The 26,461-nt window shown below is 35.9% G+C and overlaps 2 long non-coding RNA genes across 2 annotated transcripts; one reads left to right on the forward strand and one right to left on the reverse strand.

Moving 5' to 3' along the window:
• Positions 1-453: 453 nt before the first annotated feature.
• On the reverse strand, positions 454-1,949 carry LOC138122277 (uncharacterized). The gene is made up of 3 exons (XR_011156415.1): positions 1,520-1,949; positions 1,097-1,464; positions 454-1,039 (listed from the first exon to the last, which is right to left on the reverse strand). It is a non-coding gene; the product is annotated as an uncharacterized lncRNA (long non-coding RNA).
• A 20,966-nt stretch (positions 1,950-22,915) lies between these two features.
• LOC138140757 (uncharacterized) lies at positions 22,916-25,850 on the forward strand. Its single transcript, XR_011162737.1, has 4 exons — positions 22,916-24,334; positions 24,408-24,644; positions 24,712-25,011; positions 25,060-25,850. It is a non-coding gene; the product is annotated as an uncharacterized lncRNA (long non-coding RNA).
• The last annotated feature ends 611 nt before the right edge of the window (positions 25,851-26,461 follow it).

A 26,461-nucleotide genomic window follows, 5' to 3' on the forward strand; every position in this document is an offset into this window, starting at 1 on the left:
AACGTTGTATTCAACTGATTCTTGTGTAATTTGGGCTTTTTTTGGCATGAGTGGGTCAGTTTAAAACTCGAGCGAAACGAGAGTTTTAAAGGTCCACGAGTGCCAAAAAAGCGCAAATTACACACGAACTCGTTAAATAAATAACTATTTCAGATGTTCGAAAGCATCCTGTTGTTCGCTATTCCATTCAAAAATAACATCGTGTTTTAATAGTTTTCTCAAGTGATAAGTTTTTTCTGACAAATTATTTATAAACCTACCTAAATATGTGACTAAGCCTAAATATCTTTCAATATCTTTTTTACATCTCGGAGGCGGCATATCCTTAATTGCGTTGATTTTTTCGTCATCAACTGAAATTCCTAACGCACTAAATTTATGACCTAAATATTTTTTTTTCATTAAATTGAAGAATTAAATTACATTTATCTACGATCATGTAAAAAGTAGGCACTTTTTGCACTAAAAATCGTTGCCAAAGTTGACGTTTAGTGAATTGACGGAATCGTGCCATAAAACTTTTAGTCCACGATTATGTCAAACAAGAAAATAGTGTTATAAAATTTTTAGTGCACGATTATGTCAAAAAAGAAGAAATCTGTAATAACGATTTTTATATTTATTTAATATCACTGACCTCTAGAGGTCAGTGATTTAATATACAGAGTGTTGGTATTAACAAAACATAGATACATATTTACTATTAAAAGAATTAATTGTTCCCTATATGTACATCCACTTTACAGTTGGTGCAATTTTTAACAACAATCTTCGGTAAAAAGTTTGGTACTTGAGGCTGTGAGGATATTTGGCAGTGCTTGGCAGTTGAGAAGATGTACCCATTTCATTTTCCGCACGACTAGTAGAAGAAGTACTAGGCTGATTTTCTCCTATCCCCAAAATTTTATTGGAAATGGAAATCTTATTTGCTATGGATTCCTCCACATACGACTCTGCCACAGTTGTACTCTTCCATCCTCCATGCCTCTTTAGAGATAATATGTCTCCTCCGGCATCGACAAGGATGGTGGCAGAGGATCTAATGATAATAGTAAATAATATATGAGTGTATAATATACGAGTTTATAATAATTACCTTCTAAAAGTGTGACCACTATACTCATGTGGATTTGTCAAGCCAAGATATTTAGCAATGTCACTAGGTATTTTTCCAAAGGTATTAATCCCGACTGGTTGGGTGGAACATTTTCCATTTAGATAAAAAACGAATAATCGCTCATGTTTTGTATGTGAAGGTCTAAGGGAGACATATCTTCTATAAATTTCAACCATATTTTTGATGTCATGATCTCTTCCATCAATGACAAAAGTTCGGGGTTTATTGGTTTTCGTGTCAGGTATTTTCACTACTAAGATAGAACCAGTGTCTTCTATATCTTTAGTGCTCATCTTGAGAAACACTTCCCTTCTACACGCGCCTGCAATTCCAAAAATAGACACGACCTGCAGTTTTAGAATATTATAATTAATTGAAAATAATTACAATGAAGTTATTTACCTTCATCATCAAGTATGTTTCGTCTGGTGCTTCATTAATAAATTTGTAAATTTGGTCCTTGCTAAATACTTTAGACTTCTTACATTGATAGCCTGCCGATTGCCGTTTCATAAACGCAGTTAATTTTAAAAAATGTTTAAGGTCGATTTTTTTTTTTATCAGCAGCGAAGACTTTACCATAGAGTATTCCGACCAAAGACTTGATGGTTTTACATGTTTAGCCCTGTCAGCAAAATAAGCTAGACACACATTTTCCGTTACATTCATTTCGACCTTGTTCCTAATGCACCACTCATTGAACTTCTTGAACACCAGTTCGTACTGTTGGCGAGACTTTTGGAGTAGTAAATTTAAAGTAGCTTTACGTGCAGCTTCAAATACTTCCGGGAGAATATTTTCTTCATTGTTTTCACACATTTTTTCAAAAATTTGTTTCCACTTTATGACCAAAAGTTGGCCAGTGACAGCACTGGGCTCTCAGGGGGTTTTTCGGGGCAGAGGGCGTGGGTTCACAAAAAAAATGGGCGCCAGGCAACCTTTTTGAGCTGGTTTCAAACTTGTCCAGTTGCCGGGACAAGTGCTCTGATCCTAAACGCCTAGGGAGTGTGAATTGATACTCGTTGATAATAAAATAAAATTGGGTTTATTCGGTCCAATGCAAAGTTCTCACACAAAATTGGTCGTGCGGTTTTAGTACTGGTTCACACGAGTGTGAGCACGGTTCGCATGTAACCAAATGAATAAAAATTCAGAACCAGTACCTTTAGATGGTCTTAAAATTTACGTAGTCTCAACCAGAAAAGCTTTTCTCTTACAATTGATCGAAACTTAACTTAACAAGAAATCCTTAGACGAGTAATAAATGATTTTTAAAATCTGTGAAAGGAAACTCTCCCGAACCTTCAACTTCCTCCTGTAAATGCTAATGAAATTAACCCAAGGTCAAGGCTTGGTTTCCACCTTGACGATAAACGAAAATTGATTCCTACAGGAAGGTGTGAAGTCGGTATAGCTCCGAAATTGAAATTGAACGTTAAATTTTCTGAATTTACATTTCAAAGTGATAACAAAAGTTGACAAAAATTCTTACTGCTTTACAAATTGCAAAAAAATACAAGAAAATGCAGAAATTACTTAGGTGAGAAGCGGGAAATTCGAGGCGCTCAAATAAATGAAAATTGTCCGCTATAAGAGTGAGTGTGCGACTTATCTTTCCTCAGATGGTTGCGTGTCCTCGAGGAGCGTCTTTTTGTCGTGCAGTATTGTTCCCTAAACGGTGGCGTCACGGTGTGACTAGACGATAACTGGTCTTGCGACGGCTCGAAATAACGATGTGGCGAACGGCCACCCTCAAAACGATGATCCTGGCGAAGAATCGCCCTAATGAACGATGCGTGGTCTGACGGCGACCCTAAAGAACGATTGCCCAAAAGAACGATGTGGCGAAGAGCCACCCTAACGAATTGACGTTAGTGTTGCGAAACTCAAACGATTCGGTAATTACCTTTCCGCTGAAAGGGTTTGCTCCACGATAAATCGAAGGAGGACTTTCCGGTACTCCTTCGCGGTACGGTACGGTAATTGGCTCGAACTACCCCTAATAGACGAAAATTAGTGAAGTGAATTCGCTAATGAAGGGTAATTACCTCTATCTCGCTAGACGACGAGGGGTTTCTCGACCACGATAAACGGTAACGGTAGCGGTACGGTAAATTTCGGGCTGTTCGACGGCCCCGAAGGCTGGCAGCGCCGGACGATAAGCACCATGGCGTTCGGCAATCCGCTCTCGGGGATGATTGCGGATCCCGAACGCCACGCACGTGATTCGCAGCTCGCGACTTTCGGCACAGCCGCCCGCTCGGCGGTCGCCGACCGAGTCCCTCTAATTTCCGCTCGCGATGGGTTTTTTTGGTTAGGTACCCTCGAATCTAGGAGAGCAACACACACACATTGCTAGGTCGTCAGCATAGATGAATTTTCGGGAATTTGTTGGGGGTAAATCATTTGTATATAGATTAAATAAGATTGGTGACAATATTGAGCCTTGAGGTAAACCATTGTTGAGAAATCGAAATTTACTGCTTTTGTCTTCAACGAAAACCCTGAATTGACGGTTAGACAACATATCTTCTAAGAGTGAGACCATTTTCCCACAAGGTATTACATTATACAATTTATGTATTAGTCCATCTTTCCAGACGGTGTCGTAGGCTGCGGTGAGATCAACAAAAACAACTCCAGTCTTTAGACGTTTTTGAAAGCCAGATTCGATATAAGATGTTAGGGCCAGCACCTGGTCACAGCAATTTCTGTTTGGTCTAAAACCTGCTTGCTCTATTGGAAGATGTTCTTCTATTATTGGTGAAATTCTATTGTAGATAAGTTTTTCCAAAAATTTATGACATAGGCTGAGTAGAGAGATTGGTCTGTAACTCGAAGCTTCATTGGCGGGTTTTCCGGGTTTTAGTATGGCAATAACTTTTGCTTTCTTGAATTCAGTAGGTATTTTACCTGTTGAAAGTATGTCATTAAAAAAAGACCTAAGCCAGTTTAAACCTATTGGTCCCAGGTGTTTTATGAATTCAGGATAGATGCCGTCAAAACCCGTAGCTTTTCTGTTCTTCAGTGTTTTACCTACTTCTTGCATCTCTTCTACACTAAATGGACGAGATAGTATTTCCGATGTTAATGCTGACTTTCTTTGTTTATATAATTTCCGTTTCATATTTCTAATTTCCCTTTTGTTTAATTTAATACAATTTGAGACGTTAACCAGACGAGAAGCAACCGAATTTGGACTAATATTAGATTTAGATCTAGTAGTTTCATTAGCCGCTCCTAGTTTTCGAAGTAAAGACCAACAACTGCGACTAGAATGAGTGAAGTTCATGTTTTCCATAAGTTTGTTCCATTTTTCTTTTCTTGAGTTATTCAATGATTTTAATAATTCATCCGCTGTGTCTATATTTGGGCTTTTTTCATATTTGTCAAAGAGATTATTAGTAGTACTCGACCAACTTGTTGTATATTCTTTCCGGAATCCTCTTGGAATAAACTTTTTAGCGGCACTTTTAATCCCTCCTACGAATCTTTGATAATTGTTGCTGGTTGGTGGGATCCAACGAACGGTTTGTTCTACTTGATTTCGAAATGTTTTCCAGTCAGCTTTTTGAAAATTCCAACGTGGTTTTTGGATAGTGTGGGATAACGGAATCTGTATACCGACAGTTATTAATACTGGCCTATGCTGGCTATGGGGAAAGTCATTTAGCACACAACGTGATGTTTGCAAAGGTTCATCATTGTTATTTGAAGTCACAAAACACAAATCGGGGTTGTAGTCCCTTTGCCACCGTGCAGAATGAAAGCTCTTCCTATCTTTAGCATCAAATATTAGATGTAAGTTATGTGACTCTGCCCATCTAAGTAACAATTCTCCGTTTTCATCGTTGTCTGCATAACCCCATTGATTATTATGACAATTGAAGTCTCCAATAAATATTGCTGGGTGTTGGCAGTTTAAGTTAAGTATATCTGGCCATCGAGCATTAGGCGGTTTATAGATGTTAATAATGTGTGTATCTCCAATCTTGATATCTATGAGGTGTACGTCATTTACTACCTTCTTTTCTACTTTTTCATAATTTGATAAATTCTCTCTAACATAAGTTGCCAAGCCGTATATGGAACTACACAAATGATCTACTAAGATATATCCAGATTAAGTCCCCTTGAATACAGTTGTTCTTCTGTGCCTGTGTGAGTTTCTTGTAGAACTATTACGTCAATTTCCATCTTTTTGGCAAGTTTTGCTAGATAGTCACATTTATCCTTAGAAATTCCTTCAATATTTAGTTGACAAATTTTGATTATTGGTCCAATATTTCTAAAACAAGATGAATCAAAAATTTTCGAATTTAAATTGTACCTGTCATTTGACCGGGAGGATCCTGAGCACAGACAATTAAACTATAGTAAGACGTCGCATTGCTACCCAATTTTTGGAAACACGATTCCAGCGGCCGAACTAATTTTATAAAGCATGCTTGATGGAGTTGTTTAAATTAATAATTTTGTCCTCATTTAATATTAATTTCAAATGTAAAATGTCTTTAAAATGCACAACGTTTCATTAATTATAAGAAAAATTAACAATAAATGAATTAAATTAAAAACTAGAACCAAAACTAAAATTAAATATTCTGAAAATCCCCATTTTCTTCGTAAGCAACATGTCTTTGACGATTTTTTTTTAAATTCTCTTACGTCCTGCAGTTTTTTTTTTATAAGTGATCAAATTGATTGATGCATCCAACAATTTTGTTTTAATTTCCAGAAAATGGCTTTTACAAATAAACCATGAAAATTAATTTTTCGTTCTAAGGCGATACGTAATTTCTTTCCAATACTTCTTTTATTCAAAAATACACTTAGATCGTAAATTTTGGCAACACAACACACAACTCTTCTGTTATACATATATACATAGTGGGTCGATAAAAACGGTACCAATTTTGTAGGCTCATATTTTCCTGAGTTATTATCTGTTTTTAATGAGTAATATACCAGTGAAAAGCTCAATATTTATAGAAAAGGTTGTTGTTGTCCAGAACTCAAAAATTGTGCGTCACAACATGAAGACATGCAAAAATTCTCTCAATTATAAGTTTTACAGATATGGTTCAATATGCTCCCCATTTTTATTAGCTACCATTTGCAATCGTCTTCACTAGTGATTGATCAACATCGCACCGAGCGGCACAAACAATCATATACCTTGAGCTGAAGGCTCCTGAACAATTAACGGAATGCTGGAATCAGCTACCTCAGAGACAAATATGTAGCTTCTGCAATTGGGGACGGACAAAGACGATTACAAATGATAGCTAATAAAAATGGAGGGCATATTGATTGAACCATATCTGGTTGAGATGGGTAATCTTCAAAACCAGAATTTTTGCATGTCTTCATGTTATGACGCACAACTTTTGAGTTAGGACTATCTCTGCACAGCAAGAGGCCTTCATCTTTTCTATAAATATTGGGTTTTTCACTGGTATATTAATCATTTAAAAAACTTAATAACTCAGGAAGATATGAACGAACAAAATTTGTACCGTTTTTTTCGGCCCACTGTGTATTTTAGTTTCAATTTTAACTTGTCATGCTCCTTAAAAGAATAGGTACCGGGAGCACACACTATTGTTTGGTTTCTTTTTGTCTTGAATTGAAACTGAAAGTATAACTTTATTAAGAAGTTTCATCACTTAAGTTTTTACCTTTATAAATTACGTAGCAGATTCACAAATTGCCCAAAAAGTAGAAAATGTTATTTTTTTCATTTCTTTATTGTTTTCTTATTGACAATTTCTCAATACTGAAAACGTTGGCTATTGTAATTACTTTCATTTAATAAATGGCACTAATTCCTACCTTTTTATTCACAGAAAGTCTTATATCTTTAATAAGTACATTTTTATTTTTTTCAGAAAGTGTCACATTTGACAAATATTTTTTGACTGTTTTAAATACAACGGTAATAATCGAAATTTTACGAATAAATACGACGGAGTGTTTTGGCCAACTGCGTGCGGAGCGGCACTGTCGAAGCTATTCCAACATTATTATATGGGATTGAAGTGTCTTACTATAGTTTAATTGTCTGTGATCCTGAGGATCTAGTTCGGCCTTCAAAGCGACGACTATTACAGATTTCATTTTCATGTAATCCAGGATGGGCCATTTGATGATGGCTGTCGTCATCCATCACTTAAAACTCGCTACAAATACATAAAAAGCAGGAGCCTTTTGAGAAATGTCAAATTTAAATTTGACATTTGAATTTTGCTCAAATCATAATTTTCAGTTCTCTCAATGTTGTTACTGATATTAGATTTGCATCAGCTCCACTGTCAATTTTACATTTAATTAATTTCCCATTAATTACTATGCCTACTAAATTTGTTACCGCATTTGTTCGCTCTATAGATTCTATGAACAAATATTGAAATTGCGAGCCTTCATCTTAAAATATGTGCGTACAATCAATTTCTTGTATTTTCTTTTGATTCAAATTTGATTTATTTTTTGTTTTCACATACATATTTGCAAAATGATTTTTTTTACATATGTTGCAAATTTTCCCATATGCTGCACAATTGTTAATTTTGTGATTTTGACTATACCGCGAGCAATTATTGATCATTTTACCTGGTTGATGTCCGTGTGACGAGGTGGATGGTTTCGTTGTCTGGTTCTGGTGGCGGTTGACCATCTCCAAATTTAGACGGTTGGGCGTTTCTCCGTTCTTCATCTCTTGTTGTTGTTACCTGGAGTTTTCCGTCAGGATGCAACATTCGACGGCCTTGTCCAATGTCAGTGATGTTCCGTCCTTTTCAATTAATTTCTCGCGTACAGATTCATCGCGAATCCCCGTAATTAACATTGTCTTTATTAATTCATTTTGCAAGTCACCTAATTCGCACTCCCAAGCTTTATTACGTAAATCGGTCACAAACTGTTCGATGCTTTCACTGCCTTGACGCGAAGAAAATACTTTATATCGGCAATAGGTCAGATTTTTCTTGGGAACGAAATAATCTTCGAATTTCTTCTTGAGAATATTGTATTTATCCTTTTCTCCGTCTTTGAATTCGAATGAATTGTATACTTCAATGCAGTCTTCTCCTAAGTGATAAAATAATTGAGCACAATGAATGTTTTCGGGCTTCGAAATTAATTCTGTGGCTGTCGCGTAAATGTCGAATTTCTGAATCCATCTTTTCCAGTTGTCGGTGGTATTTCCGTTAATTTGAAGTGGAGATAACCCTTTCGATTCCATTTTTACTTGCTTTCTCTTATTTAATGTAGGAGACGATGGACTAGACGATAGGCTGCGCCATGTTATGTCTTGTTGTCGACACAAAGGGAAGGGTGAAGGGAGGATGTTATCGAGACGACATCTGAGCTTAGACTAAAGTTTATTTACAAGAGCTTAACATTATATAGTACTGTGGTATATACAGTATACCAACCAACTATACATTGCATAACAAATTTATTTTGAAAACCGTAGCTATCGATGTTGTTGATGTATCGAGAGATAGTGCTTGATGAAGGCAAAGGTCGCAAGTCGCTATTTCTTAGATGCCTGTACAATTTTGGAGACTTGATTTTTATAACTATACAAGCATTATATCCAACTTGTGGTGTACCTCCTACTATGTAGTGCCTGACCTGCACTCTCGATACACGTTTTGACCACCAGTTGATTTTCTGGCAACTCGGAAATTAGATCATCAGTGTTTTTCATGTTTGACATTCGTTTTTGCAAGTTTGTGATAGTTGCTTCCTGTTTTTCTTGTTTTTTGCTTTAATCGGCTGCACTGATTTTGAATTTTCTTCTTTTACGTTATATGCTTCAATTGATTCAGGTTTTTGTTTTGTTTTAATAATTTCTCAACTTTGCACAAAAGTGACAACGGCCTGTTTTTTTTTCCTTGTATTTTCACCACTACAGTGACGGCTAATCCTACGTCTTATCCCTGATCCATTGCAAAGAATAATCTTGTCAATTTTTTCTATTAAAGTTATCAGATTATCGAATTTTGTAACTTCAGCGTTATATTCACGAGAAATATTATTAAGTAATATTCTTGTTTCTGATCTGTTAATTATAATTGATTTGTCAATTACAATTGCTTTATTATCTCCTAATGAATCGTTGTATTTTACGTGACTGATTACGATCGAGCTAGACTGACGTAGTCCCCATTCATAAGGTAGCTTACTCAATAAATTACTCTCTGAAATTTCCTTATTCAGATATTCAAAAAAATTGGCAGAAACCGAAGGAAAAACGAAATAATTTATGTTTGAACTGGTAGGAACTGCTTGCTCGGATGATTCAGGATGAGTGGGATTTATATGTGAGTTTTGGAGTGTCATGGTACTATGGCGGACAATAAATTTAGGCCGGCAAATTTCTGACATTTCAAAAAAGTCAATGCAAGCGACCATTTATTGTCATTATGACTGATGTGTCAGTTTGTCAAACTGAAGGTTTTCAAGCTGTTTGGCGTTTGCTTCGCCTTTTTCGTAACTTACAGATCATTACGCACTAGCATAACTGATTTGTAGTAGCCCTTCTCTCTGGTGCACGCTTCTTTTCCCAATTTTAATTTTGATTATCGCTGTCACGATGACAAGAATGACAAAAATCGAAAATGGGGTTAGTTGAACATAATGCCAGCTTCACATTTTGATGTCAACTCAATGACAGGCCGGCCTAAATTTATTGTCCGCCATAGTACTACTACTTACTTGCGGTCGGAGTGGAAGAATTTCTTTAGGACTGTAAAAAAATATACATATTAACATAGTTTTATTTTTATTATTTAAATTTTGTATTATTAGTAGGTATGTATTGTGTCCGTGTATGCTGTAATATGTAAAAATACGTGTTTAATTTTTAAAGGCTGATTTTTACACACCTTTCGACTTTTTTTTAATTCCTATATTGCTTGATGTTAAGGACGGGAGAAACAGGAGGCAAATAATTGGAGCAGGACTTCAACTTTAGTTCAGGAATAGCATCTGGAGACAAAGTCCTTCGAACTGGGTTATTTTCATGATCAACTAAGAGTGCTCCTTTACAAATTTTTTATTAAAATGTTCTGAACAAACAAAATGGTTTGCTGTTAAGAGAACACCTACAGTCTTATTCCAGTCTTGCATAAGCGTAGCTTTTTGATTCAGTTGGCCTTGCGGGGACTGTCACTGTTGACATTTGAACGTTAAATTTCAAATTTTCAAATATCTGACTATTTTGATTTTTGGTAAAAATGAAAGAGTGTGTGCTTTGTGGTAATGTAAAACTTGTAAATAAGGATATTTCCTTATTCAAAACTCCATTGGTAATGGCGTTTTATATGTTGGATAAATAATTTTCTTACATAGGTACTTGTTCTTACAATGTTGTAGTCTACAAAGAGACTGCTGTTGTCTCAATGCCTCGTCGGTTACTAATAATTTTGAAAGGCTTTATCAAGTCCCATAGTTGCTTTTTCGAAAAATTTTCTACATCGTGATTAATCAGCCATTCCTGCATTTGACTTTTTTTAGATGAAAATGTGGGTGGTTTGTCCAGCTGCACCGAATGATACGGCGCATTGTCAAAAATCACTACAAATTTTCTGTCTAACTTAGTCAAAGCATGAATAAGCTGATTAAACACCCTGTTTGGAAATAGAAATAAGTTACCATCCATTGTTTTATGATAATCCCTATCATTATTTTTTGAATTGAGCAATAAATCACATCCCTTCAAAAAACCCAACTGACATCCTCCATGTAAAATTGTTTTTGTAATATCTAGTTGTTAAAGGTGGCTTTCCGGACTGTTTGTCACCATGTAAACAACCTCATAACGGCTGGAGTCCGTTAAGGGTGTCCGTTATGAGCGGGAGCGGCCGTTATGAATGACTAAATAACTATAGCAACGTAAACCTAAACTTTATTTTTCAACTTTTTTACGATTGGTACAATAATTAATGTTTAATGTTATGGGACACACCTTGAATTAATCGAAATCCGTATGTCACTAGCAGATGTAGACGAGATCGAAGATGATGCTTCAGAATCTTAACACCAACACAAGCGCGATTTTGCAGGGAATAACGATGACCTCACTTGCTCTGCGGCCATCCGGACATCGAGAATATCTTGATCGCGATTTTTTATTGATTTCAGTCGTTGATTTTCAACGAAAAGTTAAGCGTTGAACAAATCTGACAAACAGCAGCAAATGTAGACAAGATCGAAGATGACGCTTCACAATTTTAACACTAACACAAGCGCGCTTTTGCAGGTAATAACGGTGATCTCACTTCCGGACATCGGGAATATCTTGATTGCGATTTTTTATTGCTTTCATTCATTTATTTTCAACGGAAAGTTAAGCCTTGAACAAATCTAACAAACAACATTGAAACAATTTTTTTTCACAAACTACGGTTGACGTGACGACGTCCTCCGCACACTTATTAATCGTTCGGTTTTTTCGATGGCGTTGAAAAAAATGTATTTATCCAACATTCAATAGTAATATCGTGTTTTACTAGTTAGTTTTAATTGAGTAAACTGGGCTATAACTAGCCTGTTGTTTTAACCCACGTTGCCATTTGCACCGTGGGTTATAACATACATAACCCACGTTGCCATTAGCACCGTGGGTTATTAACGTTCATAACCCATCGGGAGCAGAATTTCATCAATAATGTCATTATCTAAAAATTTTGGAATATTGGATAAAACGTTGTATGGCATACGTGGGTTATTAAGTACTACCCACTCGAGGTAATAACCTACTCGGGCAAGCCCTCGTAGGTTACAAATACCTCTCGTGGGTAATATCTTAAATAACCCACTTATACCATAAATAACTATTCAAAAAGATAATTGTGAACGAATCGTAGAGATATTACAAAAACTATTGTACAATATACGTCCGTTAGGGCCTTTACAGCCTCGCCAGTATTATTCGACTCGCTCTGCGAGCTCGTCTCACAAAATCTCTGGCTCGGCAGTAAAGGCTATCCTAACGGACTTCTACTGTAAAATACTAAAACCTTGCACCTTCATTTTTAATTGTGCGCGGATTACTTTTCAAATCTGATTCGTGTACCCAATGACGAATTGGCGACCCGTTTTGATAAATCCAAGTTTCGTCAAGGTACTGTTACGATTTAAATCGCCGCGCGCTCGTAAATCTTCGCGATTTCTCTAGAATGTTCTAGAACCCATCGCGACAAAAACGTACACGGGCTTCCGCCGAAAAATCTGCGCTAAGAAGGGGCGAAGGCTATAAATCTGGGGAACCAAGAAAAAACGCGGAGGTTCACGGCTGTTCGCAGTGTTGTTAGTGCCTGGGGAGAGTCAAGTGGACAGTGATCCAGTGAATTTGCACGGCTGACGAGACGTCGTAGTGAAGTTCACGAGGGTCGTTGGAGAGGATTCGTCCAGGTACCACCGCCCCAAATCGCCAAGCGGATCAAGGACTTCACTACAGAAGGTCTCCGGACCGAACGCCTTTGTGGATCAAGATCTCGTCAGGTCCTGCCAGTCCAGGTCATCCCCGGACTCACCGGAAGGTCCCGGATCTACCCACCAGCCAAGTCCGGACGGAGAAGTGGTGACCCTTCAATTCAGGCCGTGGCTTCCACAATTATTCATATTTTACGGATAGATTAAATTTCCACGTTTTCTATCACCTCATTTTTTATTGCATTTCATTTCATTTATATTCAATGACCGACTCATTGAAAACATTTTATTACTCATTTCGTCCCTGTCTCATTGGCAGTTGTATACAGGGTGTCCCAGAAAAAGTGTAGGAGTTGTTAACCACATTTTTTAGCTACTACTAATATTGAAAGAAAAAATGTTTAGGGTCCAAAAACGTTTGAGTTATAAAGGCTTGAAACTGACCAATTATGAAAGCCTCGGTCATACCTTGCTGCTACCTATTTTTTGATCGCTAGGAAACAGAAGAAGAATAGGGTGATGCAAAGCCATGAATATTCATCTGGTCTACTGTAAATTAGTAACGTCATTCATGGCATTTGACAAGTCAATTTCAATTCAAAATTTCGTCTCTAAAAGGAAAGCGTGTATGCTACGAGTGGCTACGAAGTATGCAAATTGTTCCAGCAACACATTTAAAAGTAATGCAATATGTTGGAAAGTTTGGACACAACTTCTGCAAAATGGCTTTAATAACTATTGAAAATTGAAACGAAAGAGGGTGAAGAAGAAGGTTTGCATCTTGGAGAAGAATCTTATGAAACTATTTGAGTTCTTTATTAGACCTAATGGCCCTTTCAATGTAGTACCTATAGTGTAGTTATTATGTCTTAAGGATGAACTGGAGTAACAATCTCAGCAAAAAGTTGCGGAAAATGCTATGAAACGTTTATTACGAGAAATCAATATTTGAAAAAATAGTTTTTAATTTTTGGAAACGAATTGTAATAAGTTGCAAGTAAATTTTGTATTTATTTTCTTGATATTTAGATAATTACTTACATGTGATTTTACAATCTTTTGACTAAGACTGTACGTGAAAGTAAACAAAAGCACAATGAATTTCAATTTTCATTGATTTCTGTTAAAGTTCTTAACGTAACTGCAGTAAAACGTGCGATATGAGTGTAATGTTGCATACCGACGTCAATTATATGCATTTTGTTCACTTTTATTGAAATTAAAACAGATACCTAATCTCAAAAACCGTGTTTTTCCACATGTAATTAGCGATTACAAGGAAAATCCTCGACCAACTTTTTTTGTAAATTCATTAGAAAATTCTACGATATCGATACTTTGTGTGAAAAATTTAAGAAAAATTGGCCTTCTTGAAATATGTTTTTTATCAATTTTTATGCGACCATTGCTCCATTTCTCATAAGAACACGTGTAAAATATCCCGAAACTTTAAAAGGTAATAACTTTAAAATTCCTCGACCAATTTTAAGCAAATTTCGCCATTTTTCAATGTTACTCCAGTATATCCTTAATGACACGATGTTATAGTTTTCCCAGTTTGGTAAGGTTATGGCCCCCAATAAAAATAACAATGAGAAGATTAGTATTAGAAAACATCCATTGAACATATACATACTGAGCTTCCGAAGTTACATCACAATAACTCTAATTGTAACAATGTTATGTGAAAAATTTTTAAGCAATGAGGACGAATTTAGTGTCTTTTGGGCAAATAAACTAACAATATTTTTTAACATAAGCAACCAAGAACTTTTTATTAATAGCTCGAATAAATCAAAAAAAGAGAACTGAAAACAAATAAAATAAAACCAACAGAACAATAAATAAACGTTAAAGGAGTTGTTCAAAATGACCACCATGCATTTCTATACAAAGATTGGCTCTTCTAATTAAACTCCTTCTTGTATTTTGTAACATTTCTGGTGTAATCGTGGCTATAGCCTCTACTATCTTCCCGTCAAGTTCTTCTAAAGTTGCGATTGGCTCGGAATAAATGTAATTTTGCATATGACCCCATAAAAAGAAATCAAAAGGTGTTAAGTCCGGAGATCTCGCTGGCCAATGAATAGGGCCTCCACTTCCTATCCATTGATTGGGGTACATGTGATGTAAAATATCTCTCACATTTCTTGCAAAATGTGCCGGAACACCATCGTGTTGGAACCACTGTGGCAAATGCTGAAGGGGGACATTATCTAGCAGATCTTCCAAGTTATGTAATAGGATTCAGCATTATTTTCCGCATTAAGTATACGTGGCAGTTCCACAGGTCCTATCTAGAAATCAATTTATTTTACCATAATGTAAATGACATTCTTACAACTTATCCTTACCATACGATCTCCTAAGATGCCAGCCCATAAATTTATGCTAAACCTATGTTGAAAAGCCCTTGGCCTCGTAGCATTAGGGTTTTCCCCAGCCCACACATGATAGTTACGACTGTTGAAAACTCCATTGCGCCTAAAACATGATTCGTCAGTAAAAATTACTCTGTCTAAAAAGTTTGGGTTGTCAGCATGTTGATGCAATAACCACTGGCAAAATTCCACTCTTGCAGGATAATCTTGTGGTTGCAAGTGTTGTACCTGTGTATAATGATATGGGTGTTGATGGTTTTCCTTCAGTACCCTTTGAACTAAACTTTTGGATACGCCATGAAGTCTCGAAATCGTGCGAATACGGTTGTGGGTTCTTGTAAAAAAGCATCTAGCACCATTTCTTCCGCTTCAGGTGTTCTTGCTGTACGTGGCACGCCAACAAGACCTTTTTTTGCGGCATTAGAGACCCAGTTGTTCCAGCACGTGCGATCAAACGCAGAAATGCATTTGACGAAGGGTGATTCCGTTGGGGAAATCGTATGGCATACTGCCTCGTTGCCTCATTGGCATTACTATTGCATTCGCCGTGCATAATTACCATTTCAAGCTATTCATCAGGAGCAAACATTTTCAACAACACTATTTAGACCACGAGAATGGAAAAAACACTCTAAATAATAACGGACAAATACAAGTGACGTTTCTCGTGACAATTTATGTGACACTGACCCTTGACTAGTTGACCAGATATTTTTTTCAAAGAAACCCAAACTTTCAATTTTTGCATTTAACTTGGCAACGTAACTTATACCTAAGAAATTAATTAGAAAATCCTTCACGATTGGCCAATTTAAAATGTTAATCATTTAAATTCTATTTGAGATCGAAATTATTTTCTTTCAAATACGCCATTATACTTCGCAGAAGAATCTGCAATCCGGCTCCTACACTTTTTCTGGGACAGCCTGTATAATCTATTTTTGAATCAAATTTTAATTTTTCGTCAAGGGCGGACAATCTTTATACACGGCTTCACCGTATCAGCTGGGAGTGACCTCGTCAGCATCGAGCTATCAGCGAGCACACAAAATTTCTTGCGACGCACAGAGGAGTATTAGACGCTGAAGGTTGATCAAAAGTCGAAAATTTAAAATTTAATTTCATTAAGTTGAACCATGTAGTGGGGTAGTAGATAAAGTATGTTGTCATTTGCCGGTTTCAAAAAAAAAAGTGCACGATGGCGGACGCCCAGACAAACCTTATTGTTTCTCAGGGCTGTGTTCTGACCTGCTACGTTATTGGTTATACAAAGTTTCAGTGTCATTTTTTTCTGTATTTATAAAGTTTTCTGTGATGGACTCGAGTCAGTAAGCGTTTTGATTATTTTTTTAAGACCATTAACACAAAGGAACTGCAACTGGAAGTTATAAATAACGTATGTTGTAAAAGTGGTGTGTTTTAAACTAATTTCCAAGGTCTTCCAAGGCCCACTTCTAATTTTTACGTGTACTAACCTCTACACAGAAGTGACTCAAAAAGAAAAAAATCACCAAAACACACCAATTATTTTTAAATATACAGGGTCGCTAGAGGTATGGATACAGCTAAATATTTTCAGAACGGTTTAGCAGAGCTCCTTGAAATTTGGCACACAGTTAGAAGTGTTTAAAATCTATCATCTAAGATTTGTTTCAATTTTTCAACATCATTTATTTTGAAGATACCAGGCTAACTTGATTTTTTTTAAATGGCATGGGGGGTCAAATTTAATCTTTTTAAAAAGAGTATTTTTTTGTGGTTACATTGCCCAACTATATTAAATTAATTTTAAATTTTCGACTTTTGATCAACTTTTACCGTCCAATACCCCTCTGTGCGACGTTGCTTCATGGGGCTGATAAAGTTCAACGACTCCAGTTGTCGACCGGCAGTAAATCTGGAACTCGCTGAAGCGAAGGAGGAAGAGCTTGACATCCTACCCTCACCGGAGCGGGATGTAATCGTTCTAGCTTCCGAAAAAGGGTCGGCCTTCCACCCCCTCGCGACTTGCTGTCAACGGTGTCGAAAGATTGGCTTGTTATTGGGTTCACGTCAAACAGGGAAGCTCGTGGGATAATTAGTTATATTTTGTCCGGGGTAAAGTAGAAGAAAATTAGACAGCATTGTGTTAGGTTTCTTTTCAGATCCTGGAGTTTCCTTTGTGCAGATTATATAATTTCGTTAATTTGTGCTAGATAAGAATAGTACATTTCTAGGTTTCTTATCGTAATCTTGTCTTGTAACAACAATTTCACGTGAGCCAAAAGATCATCTAATGTGAAAACTTCATTTTTTGAATTATATTGCCAAATAAGTCGTTGCAGGTCTTTCCTGAACATGTGATTTGTAAAAATGTCAGTTTTGTCTCTTTTGGCAGAGGATGACGTGCGTAAATTTTCAAATTCTTCCTTCACTATGTGTGATATTTGTCTTGTACTCACCTAGAATTTAATTTTTTTTTATACACAAAAAGAACTTGAGTAACTTACTGAAGACATGTTCTGCAGTCTAATACAAATATCATCAGGACTTAAATTTGGTAAATCTTTTCTGTACTGAATGTAGGATTTTTTTATTGCCACTTTAATTTCCTTGCTAATAATTTTCGGCATTTTGAAAGTTTAATTTGTGAGTAATTTATTGGCAGATAACGTTTTAGCAGGCACGTTTTAAAGTCGCGAAATTATGACCGGGGGAAATTCGGCAACATGTTATGTTCCTTTTGATAGGTCCGCATGTCAGACAATCATTTTAGGTGACAGAAAGCAAACAGTGTGTCCAACGTTAAAAAATGAAATCATAGCCTCCCCTTATGCCAAAACAACGTGAATGGTGTATACAGGGTGTTAGGGAATGGTCTCCCAAGAATTTCAGGGTGAGTTTATCAGGAAAAATATGGCCAAAAACCTTTATAGCGTTTTTGGATAAATTGAACCGTTTTCTGAAAATAAAATTGTTTCCTGCTCTTTTGGGACTGCTGAAATATTGCTTTCTGCACGAAAAAATCTTTATATGTTTCGATTTAAAAATGATTGCTTGGTAACGATTCGAAATTTACTACTCGTATGTATTGTCAAAGTCTACACTTTGACTTTATCTATCGCCTGCAAAGATTCCAACCGTTTACAATGCCAGAATATTCTATCGAGGAGTATGCAGATATGCATACAGATATTTATTTTTCACTTTAGTATAATTGCATGATAACTCCTAGGATACGAAATACGTAAACATGTCCGTAACAACCGGGGAATAATAACAGGGCGTAATAAGAATAAGCGGGCGTAATGAATTCATAACGGCCTCATCAATTCATAATTGCAAAAATGCCAGTTTTTTTTTTTAAAGAACACGTATAGTGAAAAATAAAATCTTGTATGCACCACGGCGTCACCGAATGATTACGCCCATCGAACGATATCCATCTCTCGGGCTAAAGCCCTCGAGCTGGATTCATCGTTCTCCGGGCGTATCATCGTTGTAACGCCCTTGGTGCATAAATAGCTATTATTTTTTAGTAACACGATATTGTTTCTTTTCGTCATAGATACTATTATGAAAAACAACTCATATCTCCCTTGTGATTTGTCAAATTTTTTCGCCCTTCACATTGTTGACAATAAACTCATGAGAACGAAACCACATATTCACGCAATCTTCCCTGCTAAATATTTTTAATAAAATTTTAACTTTTAAGTACAGAGACTAAAAAATAAAATATTGTATGCACCACGGGAGATATTCATGTTCATATCTCCCTTAATGCATAAATATCTATTTCTGTATGGGGAATGTGGCGGAAATGCCAATGCTGCTGTCTGTGTTATGGCAAACGAAGGATATTTTGAGCATTTATTATAATTTTTTTCCAATACAAATAAATAAAGTTACACAGAAATTAACGAATCTGATTAGGGTCAGCGCTCGATTTCAAGTCCCTTTAGAGGTTGATCGAGATGTGGTATCACCAATAAAGCTGCAGAAATAATTTCAGTTCATTGCAGTAATAAAAGGGGACTTACCTCAAGGTTGTGGAGAATCTAGATAAATATTTCGAAGATAATTATTGATTTTGTCAATAAAAAATGCAGTCCTGATGGTTTTTAATGAGATATTATCCAAGGGAAATATTTAAAACCGAAACGTCATTGTGGCAGTAGGTAGGACTCTATAAAATCTGACATAGGGCATTGCCGCATTGTTGTTCTTGGTTGCTAAGCAATTGACGTTCATTACAAAAGGTTAACTATTTATTTAATTATCACAACAATAAAATGGTGTAAAAGCTCCCAAACAGTGGGGCACCATTTAAAATTTTTATTTTTGAAAAAACCATTCATGTTAGGAAAAAATAGTACCTATTAAGGTTTTCGACCACATTTTCCCCCACAAACTCACCCTGAAATTCCTGGGAGACTATTTCCTAACACCCTGTATATGCTCTCTATGCGGAAATGCATTTAGCACACAACGTGAGGTTCGATTTGTAGTCACAAACGCAAATCGGGGTCGAGTCCCTTTGCCACCGTGCAGAGTGAAAGCTTTTCCTGTCTTTAGCATCAAAGATAAGATCTAAGTTACTCTGCCCATCTAAGTAACAATTCCCCATTTTCATCGTTTTCTGCACAACGCCATAGATTATTATGACAGTTAAATTCTCAGGGATAATATAATAAGTGGTACGCTTATTATCGATAATTTTTTTTAATGTTACGAATGCCAGTCTCAACGACGAAAATACAACGAGTGCGAGGCACGAGTTGTATTTTCTAAAGAATGGGGCTGGCATGAGTTGACATTTGTAAAGAAATTATCGATTCTTAATCGTACCACGAATTATATTTAGGAAGAGAATATAATAAATTAAAATAAGGACCACAGATGCACATTTAAGCAAAAAAGCTTACCCCAACGAGTCATTATGTGCTTTTTCTTTCTGGAAATGCGCGTAACACACTTAAAGAATGTATCTGACGTTTGTCTGACTTTTCTAAATTATTTTATTTGACAAGTGAAACAAACGCAAGTTAGCTAATACCAAATCAATAATAGTTAGTCGCGTATTGTCACTGTGATACAAGGTCCTATTGGTCAATATTTTAAATTTAAGAAGCAACGATTGGCTCAATATTCAATGTATTATTTTCTCCAATAAATATTGCTGGATGTTGGCAGTTTAAGTTAAAGATGTCTGGCCATCGGGCATTAGGCGGTTTGTAGATGTTAATAATGTGTATATCCCCAACCTTGATATCAATGACGTGTACATCGTTTACTACCTTCTTTTCTACTGTTTCATAATCCGATAATTTCTGTCTTAACATAAGTTGCCAAGCCATATATGGAACTACACAAATGATCTACTAAGATATATCCAGATATAGTCTTTTTGACAAGCTTTGCTAGGTAGTCACATTTATCCTTAGAAATTCCTTCAATATTTAGCTGACAGATTTTGATTATTGGTCCAATACTCCTAGAATAAGATGAAGGAATCAAAAGATTTCGAATTGAATTGTATAATATACCTGTCATTTGGCCGGGAGGATCCTGAGGATCTAGTTCTGTCTTCAAAACGACTACTATTGCAGATTTCATCTCCACGTAATCCGGGATAGGCCATTTGGTGATGGCTGTTGTCATCGATCACTTAAAACTCGTTACAAATATTTAAAAAGCTGGAGCGTTTTGAGAAACCTCAAATTAAATTTGACTTTTTTTTTGCGAAAATAAGATACGTTTATGAATATTTTTTGTGCAGGAGTGAAAACCATTTTCATAGATAAAATTTTGCGAACAAAATTATTATGAGATGATTAATAAAGTTTGTGACAATTCAATTATTATGTGACAAGCTGAGTCATACGTTTTTTATGCTTTTGTTTTTCAGAACCTACTGGACCAGAAATTTTTGAAACAAGAACGTTTCAGTGAAACACAAAACTCTTGAAACTGTCTCCATATGTATGATTTGGACGTAATGGTAATCAAAGGGGCACTTGTTTCCACAGTTTCGACAATAGAATTAATAGCGGAACTCTCAAAACGTGCGATGTTTTCACTGAGAGTTGATTCTGGTTAGCGTTCGTTGAAAAAATAAAACATCTTTTTGGCTTCTTTATTATAGTGTTAAAGAATCTAAAGTTATCTTCAACGATATCCGTGCTGTCAGTGTTATTTTTAATATGTTGTTCCAGATTGAATGAATACAACACGCACAAATTCATTATCATTACCACTGGTCAGTGTATAAGCAACGCCTAGCTAAAAAGTGTCAAATAAGAAATAGAGGTTATGTTAAATGAAAATTTATATTTCGTGAAGCACAAACAACAAACAAGAACTCAATCTTCAACACTTGTGTAAAACATGGTTAAACTAAAACACTAAAGTTGCTATAGAAACTCGACAGAAAAGTTATTTAGCGTTCTAGAACGGTGAGTTGCTAGAAACGCAATACAAAAATCGACATTATGGTAACAGGATGTGAAGGATAACACATATTGCATATTCTATGAATGCTTTGTAATAAATATTCAATCGCGCAAAAAACATTATAAGCATCGCGAACCTTAAGGACAATGTACCGATGTCAGACAATAATTGGAATCGTCGCTGCGCTCCTCCTCCACAAAATTGTCTTCGATCAGTAATAATGTCCTTCCGGTTCTTGAGAATTAATAAGTATACTATTTAGCAATACGCAATGCTGTTTCGCCACGTTGTAAGTGTAAAACGTGACAAAGCTTCTGGCCAAACAAGATTTGTTTTCTTGGTACTGTTTCCTGACATATCCCTCTTAATATGTTTATTGCAAAAAAAATTATAGCATCCCAACCCAGCTCTATGGCGTTATATTGGCGGGAGGTAGCCGTCCATGAGACTTTAACAAATTGTCTATTACATAAAAAATTTGGGCTGAATCGGTCACCAGTGGTTGTTTTTTGGTCAAGTCTTCCTTAAATAATACCGGGTGTATTATGAAAAATCTTTGGTGCTGTAACTTCCTTATTTTTCATACGTTTTTAATAAATGATATGTCAAACAAAATCATTTTAAATGGGCTACAATTTGAATTGATCCAATATATTTTCTTGAGTTCTGTTTTTGACAGATGATAGTCAACTTTTTTTTTTCAAATTGCACAATTAACTTTTTTGCTCAGTTTTATGGAGAAAATGTAAACAGCAATGCTCATGCATAGAAACAAAAAGAAGAAATTTAAAAATAATGTATTTTTTTAAATGAAGCAGTCATATTAAACAGTAATAAAAGTGCATTCTAATTTTGCAAAGTGACTAAGGCCCGGTTTCTGGAAATATTTTATTTGGTCAGTTAGTTAACTCTCCGATAAATACAAAAATCATGTAATCTGATTGGTCACTTTCTAGCGTTTCTATAGCAACGCTTGATTTAACCGGCCGTTAAGTTATCGGGCAGTTCCAGAAACCGGGCCTAAGAGAGTATGGACATCCATGACAATGTCTATTTGACTCCGGCCGATAACAGAGATGATTTAGCAAGAAGAATCGTAGCGCAGTATGTGAACAAATACCACCAAAATTTTTATTAAACGCCGCCGCAATGGGCGTCAGTGGAAGGTGTCGAATATGCCTTAGAGAGAATGGAGGTAATTTCGATTTGCTGTAGTAAAGTTATGGTTACTTGATTTTTGGAAATTCTATTTTTTTTATTAAAAACAAATTTTTTATTTTAATGTTTGTGTATTCAGAAGATAAACATCTAACAGAATAAAGATAAAAAAATATACAGTGCAACTTAAAAAAACAAAGTTAGCTGCTCTGTGAAAAGGTATAATGTCAAAAAAAAAAATCATGGCATGTCGGGCTGTAGTGTTTCTACTTCCTTGATGGAAGGTAAAATGAGTAATATTACTACCTTGAAAATCATAGGGGGTCATTCACGAAACTCGATAAGGCGTTGCAAATTCAAAACCATTACAACCGACATTGTTGAAGCATTGTATTTACCGTTTCGTTAACGATTTGCAAATTTGCAAAGTTTTGTGAATCTCCCCTTTAGTAAAAAGTGAAATATGGAGGACCTGTGAAGTGAATCGGAATCACAAGAAATTTGTCCTGATTCATGTGTATATGTTACGGACAAAGACGACAATTCGGCCAATAACGTTATTGGCCCGTCAATGACGATAATGACCAGTCAAGTTGGACATTAACCATAATGACCGGCCAATAACGTTAATGTCCATGTAATTTGGGCAATGTTGATAATTCATAACATAACATAATACGAGCCCGCTGTTAACATCGTTGTCCGGGCGATGTCGTCATTGCCCGTTGGACATCGGTCAATCATGTTAAAATAAAAAGTTGGATTGTGTTAGAGGTGCCTACCTACGTTATGTGTTCGTGTGGTGTTCGTGTTGTGTAATTTGTGAGGTTAGTCCATCCGTCCATCCAGTTTAGTTAGTTTTATAAATCAAATTTGTCATGGATTGTGATGAAATGCGCAGTCGATTTGCAGAAAATGTAAACTTAATCTTAGAAACCAAACGCGATGACAATAAATCGTTTTTAAACGTTGATGAATATAACAATCGAATTGGTGAAGTTAAAGAAGCAAAGACTTTGCTGTCAACGCCAGGCTCAAGGAAATCTATGAAACACTATAGGCTGGTACGTAAATATGACGTGATTACAATAAGCGGAAAAGACCGTCTAATTAAACCTGTTGCTGAAACTGCGGAATGTAAGGTCCTGTACTATGTAACGAATGAAGAATTGTTTGATATTATCCATAATGCTCACTTGGCAATAGGACATGGTGGAAGAAACCGGATGGTTTCTGAAATAAATAAACTCTACTGTAATATTACCAAGGAAACAATAATGATATACCTACGACTTTGCACCCAGTGTCAAAAAAAAAAGTAGCACCCCAAAAAGGGGATTAGTTTCTAGACCAATTCTGCATTCTAATTTTAATTCACGCGCCCAGGTTGATTTGATTGACATGCAATCGCAAAGTTACAACGACTATCGTTTCATTATGGTATATCAAGACCATTTAACAAAGTTTGTGTTGCTGAAATCTTTGAAAACCAAAAGGGCAGAAGAAGTCGCATTTAATATATTAGAGATATACACTACTTTTGGAGCACCTTTAATTCTCCATTCCGACAATGGTCGAGAGTTCGTCAATTCAGTTCTGGTAGAACTACACGCGATGTGGCCAGAGGTAAAAATTGTTCATGGGAAACCTACGCACAGTCAGAGTCAAGGATCGGTTGAGCGTGCCCATAGAGATATTGAGGAAATGTTGGGGGCGTGGATGGATGAAAATAAAACCAAAGACTGGCCTGCAGGAATCAAATTTATTCAGTTCAAGAAAAACCGTGCACTACATTCTGGTAAGTGTCTTATGAAACGTTGCGGAGTTTCAAAAAAGTTCGATCCCCAATTACAAAATTGTTTGTTCACAAGGAATTGGAAGATCTCCGTATGAGGCTATGTTCGGATGCCCGGCTAGAGTAGAACAAGCCTCAGCTGGCATTCCACATGATTTAATGAACCATTTGGCCACTGAAGAAGATATTGAAAATTTACTAAAAGAAATGGAAGGAGAGTCTAATGACCTTGAGGATCCTAATTCGCATGGGGAAAGAGAAGATGAAGAAAATACAGTTCCAGAAACAGTAGATGCTGTAAGGACTGAAAGCAGTAAGTTCATTTGATAGTTTTAATGAACCCACCAAATTAATAACATTCTACTGAATTTTTGCCGCAGACGAAGACGTAGTTTGCGGCCAGTGCTATACAGTATTACCACTTGGCGAAGAAGTTAATAATGATGGAAAATGCTTTAATTGTGAACGACAGGGAAACATTGTTAATGAACGTAAAAGATCCAGAGAATCTTTAGAAAAACAAGCCACCAAAATGCTGAAGCTTTCTAAGAAAAAATTCTCTGAGGTTCAAGTTGGAACTACGGTTCGTGTACCCATACCGGACGTAGACAGAGCTCGTGGTTCTCCCCGTAATGTATTGGCTGTTGTCGGTAGTGTAGAAGATGGTCTTTATAAGCTTTGTATGTGCAGTTGAAGATATAAATTACAGAATAATTTTGACATTTTAGATACAACCCATGGCGTTTTAAAGCATAAGTTTACCAGATCTGAGTTTAATCCCTGCATTGAAAAGTTTATTTTACTGGAGAACCTCAGTGATTCTGCAAAAAATTAAGAAATTTCCCTTAGGGAAGTTGCAGCTGAAAATAGTATTTTAGAGGGACAGGGTTACAAGCGTTGCCACTGCAAGGGCGGATGTAAAAACAATAAGTGTGCATGTCGTGCAAACAAAAAAAATTGCAATTCGAAGTGCCATGGATCACTCTCATGCCACAACAAAAATGAATAATTTTGAATATGGACTCCAATATTATTTGAAAAATTAGTATGTTTCATTTTATTCTCATCGTTTTTTTAGTTTTTTTATTTACTTACGTTACGTTATTACCAAGTAAGATCTAATAAGAGTGAATAATATTTTTTCATATTGTACTATGTACCTACCTACTTCAACACATTTGATAAATAAAAATACTGAAAGAAAACAATATGTTGTATAGTTTCAATAACCTAATCATGTACTATAGCAGACAAAAAATTTCGTCCACAACTGTCATTCCACTCACGAATGCTTTAAAGCAGCCTTTAGGAACGAATAACCTCACTTCACATGTTGACATATTGTATCAATGTTCTTATGGGTGACAGTAATAAATTTCAAACTGTAATTTGCAAACGTCCATCATAATAACAATAAAGGTTAAACTACACCCAATTTTTGTGAAATTATTATTATTATTGAATAAGTCAACTAACAGACTACTGTCCAAATAAAAGTTGATTAAAACAGGAAAAATATGAACAGAATTTAGCAACAGTCAGCTACAATTATTATTGCTGTCCCATGTCGGGAGATAACACTGAATAAAAAGTTTTTATTCAGTGACATGTTTTTATTAAAAACCATGTCAATTAAGCCGTTGCAATCGATTCAAATTACACGATATACCAACCAGTATACTCGGAAGTGGCATAGCATGAAGATCACTAATATCATTAAAACAGTTAAACATGGAACACATTCTGAACGAAGGAGAATGATTAAGAACATTTGTATTAGATCTAGGAACATGGAAATATCTATGCGATCTTGATAAAATCTGAGGAACATTGATGCACAGACCACTCAAAAGACTGGAGCAGTCCACTTTATTGTGGAATAATTTAAAGAGGAAGGTCACCGTATCAAGTACTCGTCTAACTTTTAGAGGGGTAAAAGTAAACCTGGAACACAAAAGATCATAATCAACAACAATCGGCGGATAAATTCCGTCTTCCTTAAAATAAAGATACTTTATAAATTTGCGTTGCACAGATTCAATAGAGTTAATATACCGAGTGGAACAAAAGTATCAAATAATCTCTGTAACTTTTTAATTTGAAAAATTATGAAAAGATGTTTAATATAAA

This window comes from Tenebrio molitor, chromosome 1, assembly GCF_963966145.1.
Source record: "Tenebrio molitor chromosome 1, icTenMoli1.1, whole genome shotgun sequence".
In the NCBI taxonomy this organism is placed as follows: Eukaryota; Metazoa; Arthropoda; class Insecta; order Coleoptera; family Tenebrionidae; genus Tenebrio; species Tenebrio molitor.